The sequence below is a fragment of the Toxorhynchites rutilus genome, chromosome 3 (genome assembly GCF_029784135.1).
Source record: "Toxorhynchites rutilus septentrionalis strain SRP chromosome 3, ASM2978413v1, whole genome shotgun sequence".
Taxonomy (NCBI): Eukaryota; Metazoa; Arthropoda; class Insecta; order Diptera; family Culicidae; genus Toxorhynchites; species Toxorhynchites rutilus.
Window position 1 is genome coordinate 194675805 of NC_073746.1, and position 16646 is coordinate 194692450.

Below are 16646 nucleotides of genomic sequence, written 5' to 3' on the forward strand. Positions count from 1 at the left end.
GCTAGTTTCCAAAAAGGCTTTGCGCAATCTGGAAGAGAGCGAAGATGATTTGCAAATTGCCGATTCCTGAGATCCATCATTCTAGCATGAATTATTTTTTTGAGACGATTACAATGTGTCTTCAAATGAGGGAGTCCAGAACGCTGGTACTGTCTTCTAATGGTGTTACGGAATCTAATAAGCTCTTTGGTTGTACTGTCTAGGTTCAGAGATTTACTCACCAGTTGGGGTGTGGGAACATGTTGATCTCTAGACCGGGATATCGCATCATCAATCCGTTGCAGGCACTGGTCGATGTCATCAATTGACTCAGGCAAGGAATCATAATTTACGAAAGAGTCGACACACTGTTGAAACCTCGCCCAGTCGACACGGTGGTAGTTGCGTCGGTAAATCTGCATTCTATTAGCAGAGGAACCCACTTCAGCCACCACTGGATAGTGGTCTGAGCTGAGCTCCTGATAAACGACGGGATCAGAGATGTTCGTCATGTTGGTCATAAAAATGTCGATGATAGCGTGAGCACCAGACCAATTCAACCTGGTGGGAGTATCTGGGCTCAGGATCGTATAGCGACCTTCCTCAAGTCCTTGTTGAACAATGGTACCATTGGAGTTCCGCCGGATGTTACCCCAGACCTGATGCTTTGCGTTAAGATCGCCAGCTATGATGAACTGACCACGCCGCCTAGTCAGTTTGATGATGTCTTGGTGTAAAGCTGTAGCCGATCCGTCGCTGATGATGGTGTGCTTGGAGCAATAATCCGCTATGATGGTGATTGGGCCGATGGTAGAGTCTACTTCGATACCTATGGCTTCAATTATCTTGAGCTGGAAACTAGGTAACAGGCGGCATCCAATATTAACTCGCAAAGCAATGGCCACTCCACCACCCGCTGAATGGATCCGATCAAGCCTCACGAGGCGAAAACCGGGGATGTATAGTTATGATCTATACACCATAGGTGGTGTAAAAAAAACAAACTTTTATTTTCCGAACATTTAATTATAAAGTCGACGGCGCCAGTGGTTGTGTGGTTAGCGTAACAGCCTCACAATCCGATCGGCCTGGGTTCAATCCCAGCTGGCGTCGTTGGGATTTTCTGAGGCGAAAAATCTCTGGTTACGTCTTCCTTCGGAGGGGAAGTAAAAGAAGTTGGCCCGGCTCATGAGTTGTTGAGTCTGATAGGTAGGAACAGGTGGAGTCGCCTCCCTGTTGTCGGTGATTGGCACTAAAGTGGCGGAAATAGGCCGACGAAAAATAAGCGAAGATAAAAAAAAAAAATTATAAAGTCAACTTAGATACTAACTCTAGTTCCCTGTCGCTAAGCCTTTTATAACTTTCAATTTCTAAGTCAGCATAATTCAATCTTGGTTGGTTCCCGTTCATGATGTGTCGTGTTGCATCTGGTTCTCCGGTAGCGATAGCGCTGGAATTTGTTTTGGCATCGTACGGTTCGCTGGAAATGTTTACATGATGACTGCGCGGCTCGATGATTCTCTGACCTTGATGTGTAGTGTGGATTGTTGTGCTGCTGGGCTGGTTTCCGTACATAACTTCCCCCATCTTAGATTGAACCGTCCCGGTTCAACATGTTATGACAAGGTTTCGGCTCCCGTTAACATGTTTGGGTTGATGGTTATTACTGAACGAATTGATCTCGTTTCTTTGATTATGAATCAAATTATTATTGATACAATTACTGACAACATTATAATTGTTCCAAATGTGATAGTCCGACTTTTCTGCGTCATTATTTCAATATGTTCCAATCTGTGGCGGTTTTGAATATGCGATTGTTCAAAGGGTGTCATCTCTTTCTTTATTTCGTTGATGTGAACTGAGTACAGGGGTAGAACTGCCGGTTTGATTTCTGTATTGTAGTTTTGAGTTTTGTGCTGCACTCCGTTTAAATAAATTGAGCAGTTCTCGAACGTTATGAGAAATGTGCCTGTTAGATTTCTCGGGCCAAAACCACAATCGTTTAATAGTGTTACTGGTTTTCTTGCGTTTTTAATCATTACTCCAAGATTTTCGATTGTCTTGATTTCTGCTGTTTTTGATGATTCGATAAAGTGCAATTACTTGTATTTCCTCTTAATATTGTATGTATGCAATTGTCAGTGGAAACATTGAACAAATTTTGGATGTCACAGATGAAATTTTCTTCGATATTTGAACATGGGTATGTTACTAAATATGATTCGTTGTTGCTTATAACAGCATTTGTTGCGTTTATTGCAATCATTTTGTTTCTTACGGGTATTGTTTCTAATTTGAGTAGTTCATAATCCCCTTGTCTTAATTTTGGTATTTTAACGAGAATTGTTATGTTTATCCCGCTATGGAAAGCTATCGGTTTTAAAAACTCGTAAGTTTGATCATAGCTTTGAATTTTAATGCCTTGTGATTCTAGGATTTGGGTTGCGAAATCCAATTCTGATGGTTGCAGGAGTAGCTTGGAAATTATTCCGACTTTCATGAGTTGAATAGATTCGAAGAGGTCTTCCAGCTGATGCCTAACTGCGTCGATGTTGAATATAATACTATGTATGTGTAATGTATGCTCGTATTTAATTGAGTTTTCTGAGTTCAACCTAGCTTGTTTGATAATATCATTGATTGCTATAGATTGTTTAAATGCATGTATCGTCAAATTGTTTATTCTTTCTTCAAATAATTTGTTTATTGCTATTTGTTCGTTATTTTCTGTGATAAGTGCATTATTTGAACTTTGTATTGTCTGAATTTGATTTTAAATTTTTAATAAATCTTCGTTGTCTAGGTTTCCAGTTATCATTTTGATGGCTGATCCTAAAAAGTTTAGTGACCTTTTCGTCCTTTTCCTAGGTATTGAGTTTTCAATTACAAAATTTGCTTGATTATGTTTTTGTTTGATGATTTTAACAATTTCACAAATTTTTTGATTTTCTTCTAATTTAGCTATTATTGGTTCGTATTGTTTTAATACAATTTTGAATAAATTCAAATTAAATCTATGTAATAATGTGTGGAAACCTTCTTTTATGAAAACTTTCCCTGTCTTTGCGGCAAAAACGCCAGGATTTTGATTTAGGTCCATGATTTCCATGTGGGATGAGTGGATAGGATTGGATAGGATCAGGAATAAGAGGATAATTGTGATCATCCTTCTGTTGTCCTGTGAAGTAAAAATCATAGTTAGTTTCCAGAGTATGATGTGAGGGCTCAAACGGATATTCGTCTATGATCCTGCAAAGTAGAAAAATGTCATTAATAAAGTGTTTCATAATAAACTTTAGATTATTCGTTTTCTTTTTAATTTACTTTTGTGAATTTTTCGGTTATTTTCATCAATTATGTTAGTTTCCCTGTTTTCTCTTACTTTGTTTTCTTTGTATCTTTCTTGATGTTTGAGATTATTTCTTTTTCTTTCATATACAGTTTCATTATCTCGAAAAGTTTCATAATCTTCTCGGGATTGGTTTAATTTTTCTATTTCTTTACGTTTCCGTTCCATAATTCTTTCTTTGAATTCTTTATACATTTTTTCTTTCATTCTAATTCTTTCGTCTAGGTCTTCAGGGATCGTCATATCTTGCCTAAATCCGTAAAATAATTCTCTAGGGGTGATATTTGTTTGGGTATGAATGGAATCATTGTAAATTGCAACTGCTAAGTTAATTTTGCTCGATTCAGGAAGATCTTTGGTAGAGTCTTTGTTCGAAAGAATATTATGTAGTTCTCTTAGTGTTCGATGAACAATTTCTATAGTTCCGTTTGATGAGGATTGTCCAACGCTGGTGTAGTGATATTGTATTTGATTTTCTTCTAGAAAGCTTTTCACAGTGGTAGAAGTAAATGCGGCTTCCTGGTCCATTATGAGTAGTGCTGGTTTACCAAGAGTTGATAGGAAATGAGATAAAGCTCTGAGAATGTGTACAGTATTACGCGTACGAATAGGTATAGCGAATGCAAGTCTGGAGAATTTATCACAAAAAGTGAGATAATTCTTTTCTTTTATTATGAAAATACCCATGTGAACTATTTGTAATGGTTTCGATGGGGTTTCAGTAAGTTTATATTTCTGTTTGTATGGATGTCTTTCGTATTTAGATTTTTGACATAATTTACAAACGTTAATAAATTTTGTAACTTTAGATTTTATTTTTGGGAAAAAATAATTTCTTTGAATGTGTTTGCAAGTTTCGATAATACCTCTGTGATTATAGTTATGTTGTGTTAGAATAATTTGGTCTTGTTCCTCTTCGTCTGGTACATCAATTAAGAGTTTTTCGGTCCAAAGTATTTTTAATGATTTGGCTCGAGAGAAGTAGTTTTTGTAAATGATTTGCAATGATTTAAGAATTTCAGTGTGACAGTAAAGTCCATTCACACAGTTAGATGATGCATAGTCTTTTAAAATATTTATAAGAATAGCAGGACTGAAAATTTGTGTTTTGATGGTTATTCGATGATAGTTTGGAAAAATTGTTAAACTTTCTCGACTATTTTCATTTGATTTTTCGAGGATGATTTGGTTTCTAAATTCATTGAGAGGTTTTTCTGTGCTTTTAATGAAGTCACTATCATCACAGTCTGCTGAATGTTGAGTCATACTTTCATCTGTTGTATTTGAATTTATTTCATTGTTCACTGATTCCTCTGGTTCAATTCTGGAAAGGGAATCAGCATTGTTATTTAGAGTACCTTTTTTATATTTGATTTCGAATTCAAATTCCTCTAATTCAAGTTTCTCAGTAGCTTGCGATTCAAGTCATTTTTTTGTCTTAGCCATAAAAGAGGTTTATGGTCTGTACGGATTTCAAATTTGGTACCATAGATGTATGGCCTGAAATGTTTGGTTGCAAAAATTATGGCTAATAATTCTTTTTTGGTGGCTGAATATCTGCATTCTGTATCGTTCAGGGTTCTAGATGCGTATGCAATTGGATGTTCTTTCCATCATCTGAGCGTTGTGATAAGACGGCACCTAACGCAAAATCGCTTGCGTCTGTTTCAAGGATGAATTGTTTTTCGAAGTTTGGGTATTTGAGGATGGGATCTGTTACTAACAGTTGTTTGCAATCTTTGAAACAATTTATAAATTCTTCGTCATGGACAATCTTTGCATCTTTCTTAAGGCATTTTGTCAAAGCCTTCGTGAGTTTGGCAAAATCTTTGATGAATTTCCGATAATATCCCAATAGTCCTAGGAATCCTTTTATCTGTGAAGTAGTCTTGGGTATCGGCCAATTTAAAATCTTTTCTATTTTATTGGGATTAGGTTTTATACCATCTTGAGTGACGATATGGCCTAAAAATTCACATTGCTTCTGAAGAAATTCACATTTATCCAACTGGATTTTTAAGTTTGCATTAATAAGTCTTTGAAGCACTTTGTCTAGGTTTTCAAGATGTTGTTGTAATGAATTACCAAAAATGATTATATCGTCTAGGTAAACTAAACAACATTTACCTATCAGATCGCTCAATATGCTATTCATCGCTCTTTGGAAGGTAGAAGGAGCGTTTTTCAAACCAAAAGGCATGCGGATAAATTCGAAATGGCCTTTGTCTGTACTGAAAGCTGTTTTTGCTCTGTCTTTAGGTTCTACTTCTATCTGATGAAAGCCGGATTTCAAAAAAAAATACTGCGACCTAACCTGTCCAATATTTCTTCAATGTTTGGTATAGGAAATTTGTCATCAATGGTTTTTTCATTCAATTTGCGATAGTCAATTACAATGCGCCATTTTTGTTTTCCACTAGCATCAGATTTTTTTGGTACAATCCAGATTGGTGAAGTCCATGGTGATATGGAATTTTGAATTATTCCATCTAACAGCATTTCGTTAATTTGTGTTTCAACTTCTGCTTTATGAATATGAGGGTACCTGTATGTTTTATTGTGGATGGGGATATCATCAACTGTTTTGATTGCGTGCTTTATCGCTGTTGTGCAAGAAAGCTTATGATTTTCATTGTGAATGATGCTATTATTTCGTTTCAAAATTTTAAACAATGATGATTTTTCTTTAGGGTTGAGGTGTTCTGTTCGGATTAATTTATCTAAGTCCAAATTTAATGGATGGGATTCTAATATTGTGTTATTTATTTCCATGGCTTTGGCAATTGGAAGAACCTTTGCTGGTTTGGTCCAAGTGAAGGTAACTGATTCGCCAAAATTTCTTGCTTGAACGTTAATGAATTCATTTCTTGCATGATATAATCCTGATGGTATTACAGCGTTATTAATGCGTATGTCTGGAGGGAGAAACACGTCGCCGTTTTGCTGTGAAACAGGGAGTTTAATAGTTTGTACTGAATGTGCATTAAGAGTGATTTGAGGTGGGCCTAATGTTCTTATTTGCATGGGAATTGTTTTTTGTGGAAGGATTAATTTATGATTATTAACGTCAATTATAGCTTTTATGATTCGTATCCAATGATGCCATCAAAAAACGTATGAAAATTAAGAAGATAAAAAGTAAAGTTTTGTTCAATCACAAACAGAGTTGTGGTGAATTTTTTATCAGAGATATGTTTTCCTGCTCTATTTTTGATGCTTATTGGTTTGCATGATTCTTGTCTTATATCCGGAATAAGACGTGGTGAGATGAAGTTTTTATTAGAACCACTGTCTACGAGAATTTTTGCTTTTTTACCGAGAATATTTATGATTATGTAAGGAAGTCCATTTATAGCATTTAACTCGGAAAGAGAGTACCTGGGGAAATTTGAAAATTTGTCTCAGATTCATTTTCGTATTCATATTCATATTCGTCCTCAGAATGATCTTCAAATGGTTTTTCAGATTCATCTTCTGCATCGTGATTGTATATTCTGTTCTGTTTTGATCTCAATGATGGATCAATTTCCATAGGTTCTACCTTTTGTCTGTCAGAAGGTGGTTTCTGTCGTGATACAAATTGTGTTGGTGTGTTGTCAATTGATTTGTTGAATGGTTTTTCAAAATGCTTTTTATTAGATTGAGGAGTTGCTCGAAAGCCGAATTTGTTGAAAAAGTTTTCTCGGCATTTTGGAATCGAGTTAAAAAAGCGTATGCTGCTTCTAAATCACTAGGTTGGGCTGTTTGCGCATAACCGAAGTAAGGTTTGCTAAGTCCGTTTATAAATGCAGCTAGGCATTCCTGTTCTAGAAAATGATTGATTGCCTCCCAGTGGTTGGAGTAGATTTCATTTTGCTTCGCTAGAGATTTCATGTTAATCATGATTTCTCTTGTACGTTTATAGTATATGTGAAGAGAGTCAGTCATTTTTAGAGACCAAAGTTGCGTTTGATAGGTGGCAATATTATTGCGATCACCGTATACACTTTGTAAAATTTCTGCTACTTCTTCGAATGTTGATGGGTTACCATTTACACATATTGTGTCTCGGGCTCTTCCATCTATTTTATTAATCACCGCTTGTTCATAGACAGAAAATAATTCTGCTGTTACGTGTGATCTAAATAAATTTAGAGTTTTTCTTGCAGTTGTCAACCAAGACGCTAACTGCTTTTTGTTTCCATCAAACGATGGGATCGTTCTAATTGGATCGGGAATCCTATAGAAATCAGAGCGCCGGTCCTCCACAGCGGGGGCCTGCTGCTGCTGTTGTAAAATTTGTTGCTGTCGCTGCAGCGTATTATTTTCTTGCTGGAGAGCGCTTAGTCTCTGTTCCATACTTTGTACTGTTGCATAAATGCTTTGGAGATTTGCTGGCTCCATATTAAATTTTAATGCCTTTACTTTTGGCAATGGATTGAATTTTGGCATATAGCACTAGGTTTTAAAAAGAAAAACGACTCACCTGCGATAGGTTCTGGAACCACTCCTTCGAATTGAAATTCACTAAATCACTTTGAAATGTCTTATTGAAGCACCGCAAATCCTCCACGTGTTGGGAGATGGTTTTTCACCGAGTAGCTTCACACCGCGAATAGAAAATCACGTAGTGGACTCTATTCCACAGCACACTAAATGTTCATTAAAACAGTTCCGAATTTCCACGCACTGAAAACGTTTTTGCGATGTAGCGCCGCGTCTTTCAATTTGTCACGTATCGGACACAAACACTGCACTAGCGAAAGCGAAATTGTTTCCACGTTTCGATTCTAAGTTCCGATTTAATTTAGCACTTAGCGCAAATTCACTTCAACGCGATTTAGGAAGTGGCCCGTACGACTGCGCCAGTTATGATCTATACACCATAGGTGGTGTAAAAAAAACAAACTTTTATTTTCCGAACATTTAATTATAAAGTCAACTTAGATACTAACTCTAGTTCCCTGTCGCTAAGCCTTTTATAACTTTCAATTTCTAAGTCAGCATAATTCAATCTTGGTTGGTTCCCGTTCATGATGTGTCGTGTTGCATCTGGTTCTCCGGATTCTGCTGACGATGTCTTCTATGGCGATAGCGCTGGAATTTGTTTTGGCATCGTACGGTTCGCTGGAAATGTTTACATGATGACTGCGCGGCTCGATGATTCTCTGACCTTGATGTGTAGTGTGGATTGTTGTGCTGCTGGGCTGGTGTCCGTACATAACTGTATATGTTCACATCTGGCTTAAGGTGCGTCTCTGTTATGATGGCGATGTCAATACTCTTTTCATTTAGGAAATCAACTAGTTCAAAATTTTTGTTCTTTACAGAACAAGCATTCCAATTTAGGATCTTGATGGTGTCTTCAGCGTCCATATTTATTCATAAAGTTTAGCAGCACTCTAGTGGCGGCATCAATTTGATCTTCCTTTGAACGGCACAGGCGCAGCTCTCTGTACATGTCCCGGACGAACACCTTCATTTGATCCGGGGTAAAAAGAGAGTCATCATTAGACGGTAGTGCAGAGGGAGCGCTAGTACCGGGGGAACTCCAGGATGAAGTTTGATCTGCACGCACTGGCTGTACAGCAGTCGCTGCTGTGAGCCGTGGCTGAACAGAGGTGGTTCGTTGATGGTTTTCCTGTCGATGATTCAGTGGGAGTGGTGTCAGATTTGGTACGTTGGTACGGAGATGGGGGTAATTCTCGATTGTCATCGGAGGAGGCTGTCGTCTCAAACGCCCATTCTGATTTCTGGTGGACGCATGTTTACGAATACTAATAAATTCTGCTCTCATGGGACAGGCACGGTTAAAGCCCTCATGGTTGGCACCACAATTGGCGCATTGTGGCTCGGAGTTTATCTCCATTCGATCGCATTTCGATGTTTCGTGAAAACCAGCACATTTTCCACAACGCGATTTCATGTGACAGTTCCTAGAGCCATGACCGAAGGATAAACAGTTTTCACATTGAGTCACTTCACGTTTCTTCGGGCGATAGTGCTCCCATTCAACAATGATGTTGAAGAGCGCTTTAATTTTACGGAGGTCCGTCATGGTAACAGAGCTTTTTTCCAGGTGTGCCAAGTAGAGAAAATCCCTATAGTTTTTGCCTTCAGCACGTTTCATTGGAAATACCTTTATCGGTTTGATTTTGACTCGTTTCAGCTCGTTGATGATTTCATCCGAAGTAAATTCCGAAAGACCGCGGATTATCACCTTAAATGGCTTGTTCCCTGGAGCATCATAGGTGAAATACTCATGCTTTTGCGTCTGGAGATACTTTGTCGTTGTATCGAAGTCCAATAATTATGGAGCAGATGATTTTCGTGCCTATGCTGCAGACCTTGAATAAAGGATGAATCTGCTTCGCAGCAAGCTGATTCCTGAGCGTAGCTATTTCCTTCGTGGTGGTAAAAAGTGGTGGAATTTTCACTTTTTTCGGAATCGACGGCTCTGTGACAGCTTGCACTGATAGTTCAGCAAAATTATTACTCGCTAGAAGTCTAGTGTTGTGATCTTGTGTATCGACCTCGTCACTTCGCGGTCTTTTCGAACCGGTGGCCCGTTGATTTAATGCACTAGTCTCTGCAGCAGATGCACTCGTTTTTTTATTGCGCGTCATCGCAACAGATGTCAATGATGGTGGCTTTACTGCTAGCCTTTTCAGCTCAGTTTTAAAGCTGGTCACGTTAAGTAGGTGGCCTAGCGCCGGAGATATATTATGAGACCGAACCGAAATCGCGGGAGAAAAAACAGTGCAATTTGCACAACTTATATAACGAACGAAACGAAACGAGGTTAAAAAACGAACAAGTTTAAACACGTCTGGCTTGCACGAGTGACAGACGAACAATGAAGATATTTTTTTTGGATCCGCGCGTTTCATACACTAGCGGTACACACTCACAGGATAGAGACAAATCGGCAGACTCAGCCAGAGGGGCGAGTCCAACGAGACGAACGAATGAGCGTTAAAAGGCAGCGATGGCAAAAAAATACATTCATTACGATTTGTTCGCTCGTTGGATTCACATGCAGGCTAAAAAAGGTCCTTTTCAGGATCACAAAATTATCTTCAATGTAAAGAGTTTATTGTTTTGTTATCACTCGATATCCCCATCTTGTTCGGCTAAACCTTTCTGTTTAGCGATTGCGTTTTGCCACTCGCCACAGCTTTCACAGTTGGAAAATTTCTTCCCATCCAGCTTTGTGACATGTTGTACAGTAAATTACATTCAATGCGACGTGCCGAAGCGCCACTCAGTGTCGCATTGGAGGCGATTTTAACCTGTAATTGAACATTTGCGATGACAGTGGTACAGTGTCGACTTTCAATGTGGGGTCATAATTTGGATCTCTATGTTTACAAAAATGTCGAACTAAATAAGTCGCATTACATGTCCGTCCAATTAGCTAAATGTCGAACAAATTGTAAATTACTGTACTTTCAATCTGGAAACAATTTAAGAATTGGTGAGAATTGAATAATCAGGAAAGTCCCCAACTATCAATAAGCTCAGAACAACTGCCAAATTCACATACTCATCAGATCCTGGCAAACAAATTATGAAAACATCAATTTGTGTTTTATTATTATTTTGGATAATGTTTTAGAAAGCATTAACTGTATTTTGTGGCTCTTTTTTGGAAGGTTTAATGGCCCTGAAAAGCGCCTTGTGAGAGTTTCAGTCGGGCAGCCGTCGGGTGCGGAAGTGTTTTTTCTGGCTTCGCGCGTGATTTATTCCAATTGTTGAGCGGGGGAACAAGATGTCCGCGTTGTGTGCTGTGTTTGTCACTCCCTAATTGGAGTGGTCTTTCATGTCTGCTTCATGATCTGTAATATTCAAACCAGTGTTTTTTCTGGAGGTGGATAGCTACAGTGAAATGCTGATGAAGCCATTCCTATGTTTTTCTGTGTGGCGATGAAAACTACCGTTTTGTTTTTCTCTCAATCGTCGCGTGTATATCGTATTTCTCTTGTCGACGCGTGTGTGTGTTGGCGAACGGTTCGTCCGTCAACGTATAATTGTTGGTTCTTATTTTTCATACGAGTGCAAAATACGAGTTTGTGTAGTGAATATATCACACAGAGGGAAACATCGGCATGCCGAGCCGAGCGGGCAGTGATGGCAGATACGTTTCCTTCTTTCATTCCATCATACATAAATAATTTTTTTCAGGCCTCCCGGGGAATTTTTATTTTTTTTGAGACATGCTACAATATTACTCTGCTAGATTTACTTTATTATTAATAATTTTAACTTAGCTAACCTAAACTTATCTCTTTGCCTTGAACATGTATGTCTCTCATAAACGGATGATTATTTTGACTTCTTGCTGCTCGCTGATGGTGGCATTGCTAAATGTGTGTGATGGGGTGTTATTTTAAAATTCACTGATATAGCAATATTGTTGTCGGTGCTATTGTGGGGTCGTTTCTTGAGTCGATCGGTGAAGGATTCGCCAATTAATTGCATATCCAAAGAGAATAGAGTGAGAAATGAAGACCTTCAAAAATTCAAATCCTAAATCTAAAAATCTAAAAATCCATGCAATCGGAAATCTAAAAATATAATGATCCAAAATTCTAAGAATCTAAAAAGTAAAAACAAATTTTTTAAAATTCTAAAACTGAAAATCTAATGGTCTGTGTAAGAAACTGAAAATTTTGAAATCGAAAAATTGGAACATCAGAAAATTAAAAATTCAAATAGTTGAAGAGCGAAAATCAAAAATTAAAAAAGACGGGTGGGTAATGTCGGGGACATAACCGGAGTGACGTAGGACTATACAAAGGGGACAGCTTTTGTTAAATATATATTTTAAATATATTGTTTTATTTTCTTCTCCTACGTGAATACCTACCTATCTACCTGAAATTTTTTGACGTAGGACTACGTCTTTCATTTCTATACCGGGGTGTAAAATCAAAGTTTCGAAAACGAAAGCGTTACGCCGGAGACCGAGATTTTGAGCGTTAATAGCTCCTAAACAACTGAACGAAATGGTATGATAAACACTTCATTCGAAAGATAAAATGTCTACGCGTTCTATACTTGTTCCGAGCGCCGCTCGGAAATCCACTCAGTTCTAATTGAACAGCGATTGGAGCATGTTGTCGCTGTTGTGGTGAAGCTCTTCGTTTATCATGAAAGCGCGGATGAACGGTGTCACCAAGAGCCTGTTTGTGCACCCTAGGCCAGAAGGGAATCCATCAGGAGGAGAGTGATGCCACAAACGGTTCCCCGGGAAGACATCGCTACACACACATACACGCGCAGAAATCTTTTCGTTTGGATGCCATTCAGCATCGAGAAAGTTCCGGAAAGATCTAATCATTGCTGGAAAATAATCTGCCAGTTCCTCTGGGAATTTAAAAATACATTCATGTGAAAGAGTTTATTTGAATGTTTTCTATGCATGTAACACTGTGACCACATATTTTTCAATCAAGTACCATTAACAGGTGGTTACCGAGTTAGTATTAACCACTGGTGGGCTTCCAGTATCGAGGAAAATGTGGAAATATCTAATCGTTACTGAAAATAATCTGCCAGTTCCTCTGGGAATTTAAAAATACATTCATGTGAAAAAGTTTATTTTAATGTTTTCTATTCATGTAACACTGTGACCAAATATGTTTCAATCAAGTGCTATTAACAGGTGGTTATCGAGTTAGTATTAACCACTGGTGGGCTTCCAGTATCGAGGAAAATGTGGAAATATCTAATCGTTACTGAAAATAATCTGCCAGTTCCTCTGGGAATTTAAAAATACATTCACGTGAAAGAGTTTATTTTAATGTTTTCTATCCATGTAACACTGTGACCAAATATGTTTCAATCAAGTGCTATTAACAGGTGGTTATCGAATTAGTATTAACCACTGGTGGGCTTCCAGTATCGAGGAAAATGTGGAAATATCTAATCGTTACTGAAAATAATCTGCCAGTTCCTCTGGGAATTAAAAAATACATTCATGTGAAAGAGTTTATTTGAATGTTTTCTATCCATGTAACACTGTGACCAAATACATTTGGTTTTGTGGTTTTTCAATCAATCGCAATTAACAGGATAGCTTCAGAAGATTATTCTTCCCCATCAGTAGGATATTTCCGTATCCAATATTGTATGCGCCCGCAATCGATTATTGCTCAGTCGCCGAAAGTTCCAAGCTCAGAGAGTTCATTCCCCTCTAGTTTGCCTTCCAAATTGCCATTGTAAACCACACCTTGTCTCGATTCAATCACACACAAAAAGCATACGATATTTATATACGATATTCTGGTGGTGAGACACATTCATTTTTCGTGAGGACATCGACAAGACAACATCGTTGCCTAACGTGCTGGAGGAGGTGGACGGCGAAGGATCGACACATACACGCGCAGAATTCTTTCCGTTTGGATGCCATTCAGCATCGAAAAAGTTCCGGAAAGATCTAAACATTGCTGGAAAATAATCTGCCAGTTCCTCTGGGAATTTAAAAATACATTCATGTGAAAGAGTTTATTTGAATGTTTTCTATCCATGTAACACTGTGACCAAATATTTTTCAATCAAGTACTATTAACAGGTGGTTATCGAGTTAGTATTAACCACTGGTGGGCTTCCAGTATCGAGGAAAATGTGGAAATATCTAAACGTTGCTGGAAAATAATCTGCCAGTTCCCCTTGGAATTGAAAATTACATTCATGTGAAAGAGTTTATTTTAATGTTTTCTATCCATAAAATATACATATAATACATTTGGGTTTGTGATTTGTCAATCAAGTACAGTTAGCAGGTTAGCTTCTGAAGATTATTCTTCAGAACAAGGTTTTTCGTATCCTATATTGGATGCATAAAACCTTGTGCCTCCAACGTAACGCTCTCGTTTTCGAAGTCCCCCAAATATTCATTTATTCATTCATTCAGAATGGATTTAGATTCAACTTCAAACAAATGATCTCTAAATCAACGATAGTCCTACGTCACCCTTGCGGTTATACCATAGATATAACCCACTTCCTGTTTTTTTAGTTTACTGTTTACTCTTTACTAATAAGTTGAGGGTTGAAAAGAACCTTTGGTGTTGTGTTTTTGTTATCACTCGATATTCCCATCTTGTTCGGTTAAACCTTCCTGTTTAGCTATTGCGTTCGCCACTCGCCACAGCTTTCACAGTTGGAAAATTTCTTCCTATCCAGCTTGTGACATATTGTTCAGTAAATTACATTTAATGCGACGTGCCGGAGAAGCACTTTGCCACTCACTGAAACTAATTGTTGCCTTGATGAGCGCCGAACCGAAGCTGCTCTGTTCTTGATACGGGTTTTCTGATTGTCGTGAGCAACTTTGCAAGCCAACTCGAGCACTCCGACGGCCGAAACTCTATAATCGCTGTTAGGTATACTGTTGCTCCGGCACCAATCCGTTCGGCCTAGTTACCCTTGCGGAGCAATCAGTGAATGCGACCAACAGAGAACTGGAGACCTGCACGGTTCGAGTGAGACTTTGCCTTTCCCTTAACTTGTCCTCCTTTGTTACGTCCACGATGCCGATGCCGTACAACCACACGGGTTTACGGTTTGAAAGAAAATAAGATATTTTTTTGGGGTCCGCGTGTTTTATACTCTAGCGGTACACACTCACAGGATAGTGACAAATCGGCAGACTCAGCCAGAGGGACGAGTCCAACGAGACGAACGAATGAGCGTTAAAAGAGAGCGATGGCAAAAAAATACATTCATTACGATTTGTTCGCTCGTTGGATTCACATGCAGGCTAAAAAGGGTCCTTTTCAGGATCACAAAATTATCTTCAATCTAAAGAGTTTATTGTTTTGTTGTCACTCGATATCCCCATCTTGTTCGACTAAACCTTTCTGTTTAGCGATTGCATTTGCCACTTGCCTCAGCTTTCACAGTTGGAAAATTTCTTCCCATCCAGCTTGTGACATATTTTACAGTAAATTACATTCAATGCAACGTACCGAAGCGCCACTCAGTGTCGCATTGGAGGCGATTTGAACCTGTAATTGAACATTTGCGATGACAGTGGTACAGTGTCGACTTTCAATGTGCGGTCATAATTTTGATCTCTATGTTTACAAAAATGTCCAACTAAATAAGTCGCATTACATGTCCGTCCAATTAGCTAAATGTCGAACTAATTGTAAATTACTGTACTTTCAATCTGGAAACAATTTAAGAGTTGGTGAAAATTGAATAATCTTGAAAGTCCCCAACTATCAATAAGCTCAGAACTACTGCCAAATTCACATACTCATCAGATCCTGGCAAACAAATTATGAAAACATCAATTTGTGTTTTATTATTATTTTGGATAATGTTTTAGAACACATTGAACTTTATTTCCTAAACTCTTTTTTGGAAGGTTTAATGGCCCTGAAAAGCGCCTTGTTTTATGGAATGGTTCCAATTTAGAAAACTTAGTACTCGTGGTTTTGAAAAAAAACCATTTCGAACGCCCTCGATGCCGCCTTGTTCTGGATTTGCCACCAAAGCAGATTGTAAAAAGAACAAACTTTTTTCTTCTGCTACCTGCTGCCGTTTTGCGATTGCGTTTGCCACTCGCCACTCGCTGCAACTGCCTGTTGTTGTCTTGATGTGTTCTGTTCTGAATGCGGTTTTTCTTATCGTCGCGAGCAGCTTTACCAGCCAACTCGATCACTTCGGCGGCCGAAACTATATAACGCCGGCTAGGTGGACTGGTGCACTGGTACTAACGCGCTCGGCCTAGCTACCCTTGCGGGGAACTCCATATCAACACGGTTCGAGCGGGATTTTGCCTTTCCCTTCACTTTTCTTCCTTTACCATGTCCAGACATGGCTGCTTGGGTTGGTTTGTTGATGTGTAGTGATGCGAACCGCTGTGGTGTACGGTTTGAATGAGAATGATCGTTACGGCAGCGGAGCGGGGATTTTTAAGCTGACTGGCTGGCTCGAGAATTACGCATGTGTGAGACTGCGACCAATGTTTCGTTAATTTTTTTCTTTTTCCTTTCCAATCGTGCTTCATTCTATTTCGCTGCTGCTCTGGTTGCCCGTTTTGGTCGGTACGATTTGAGGAGCACAAAATGGACCAATCAAAAATGGGCACATAGTGAATTTTGAGAATGCTTGATATTTCACAATTATTCAATTATTTATCTCAAGAAAAATGAAATGTTATTCGTTATGATAGATGCGTAGATATATTTCCTATCAATTGATGCAAAAACCTTTGCGATCTATTGAGAAATGCTCGAGTTATAAGCGTTCCAAATCTTGCATTTTTTCCTACTTGTTCAGTGCCTAGATTTCCATTTCACCCCCTATATCTTCCGGT

At 38.5% G+C, this 16646-nt stretch overlaps 1 protein-coding gene across 1 annotated transcript in view; it reads left to right on the forward strand.

Moving 5' to 3' along the window:
• The window catches only part of LOC129773787 (uncharacterized), a 48904-nt gene that overhangs the window by 14676 nt on the left and 17582 nt on the right, over positions 1 to 16646 (forward strand). The gene's annotated exons all lie outside the window — the stretch shown is intronic.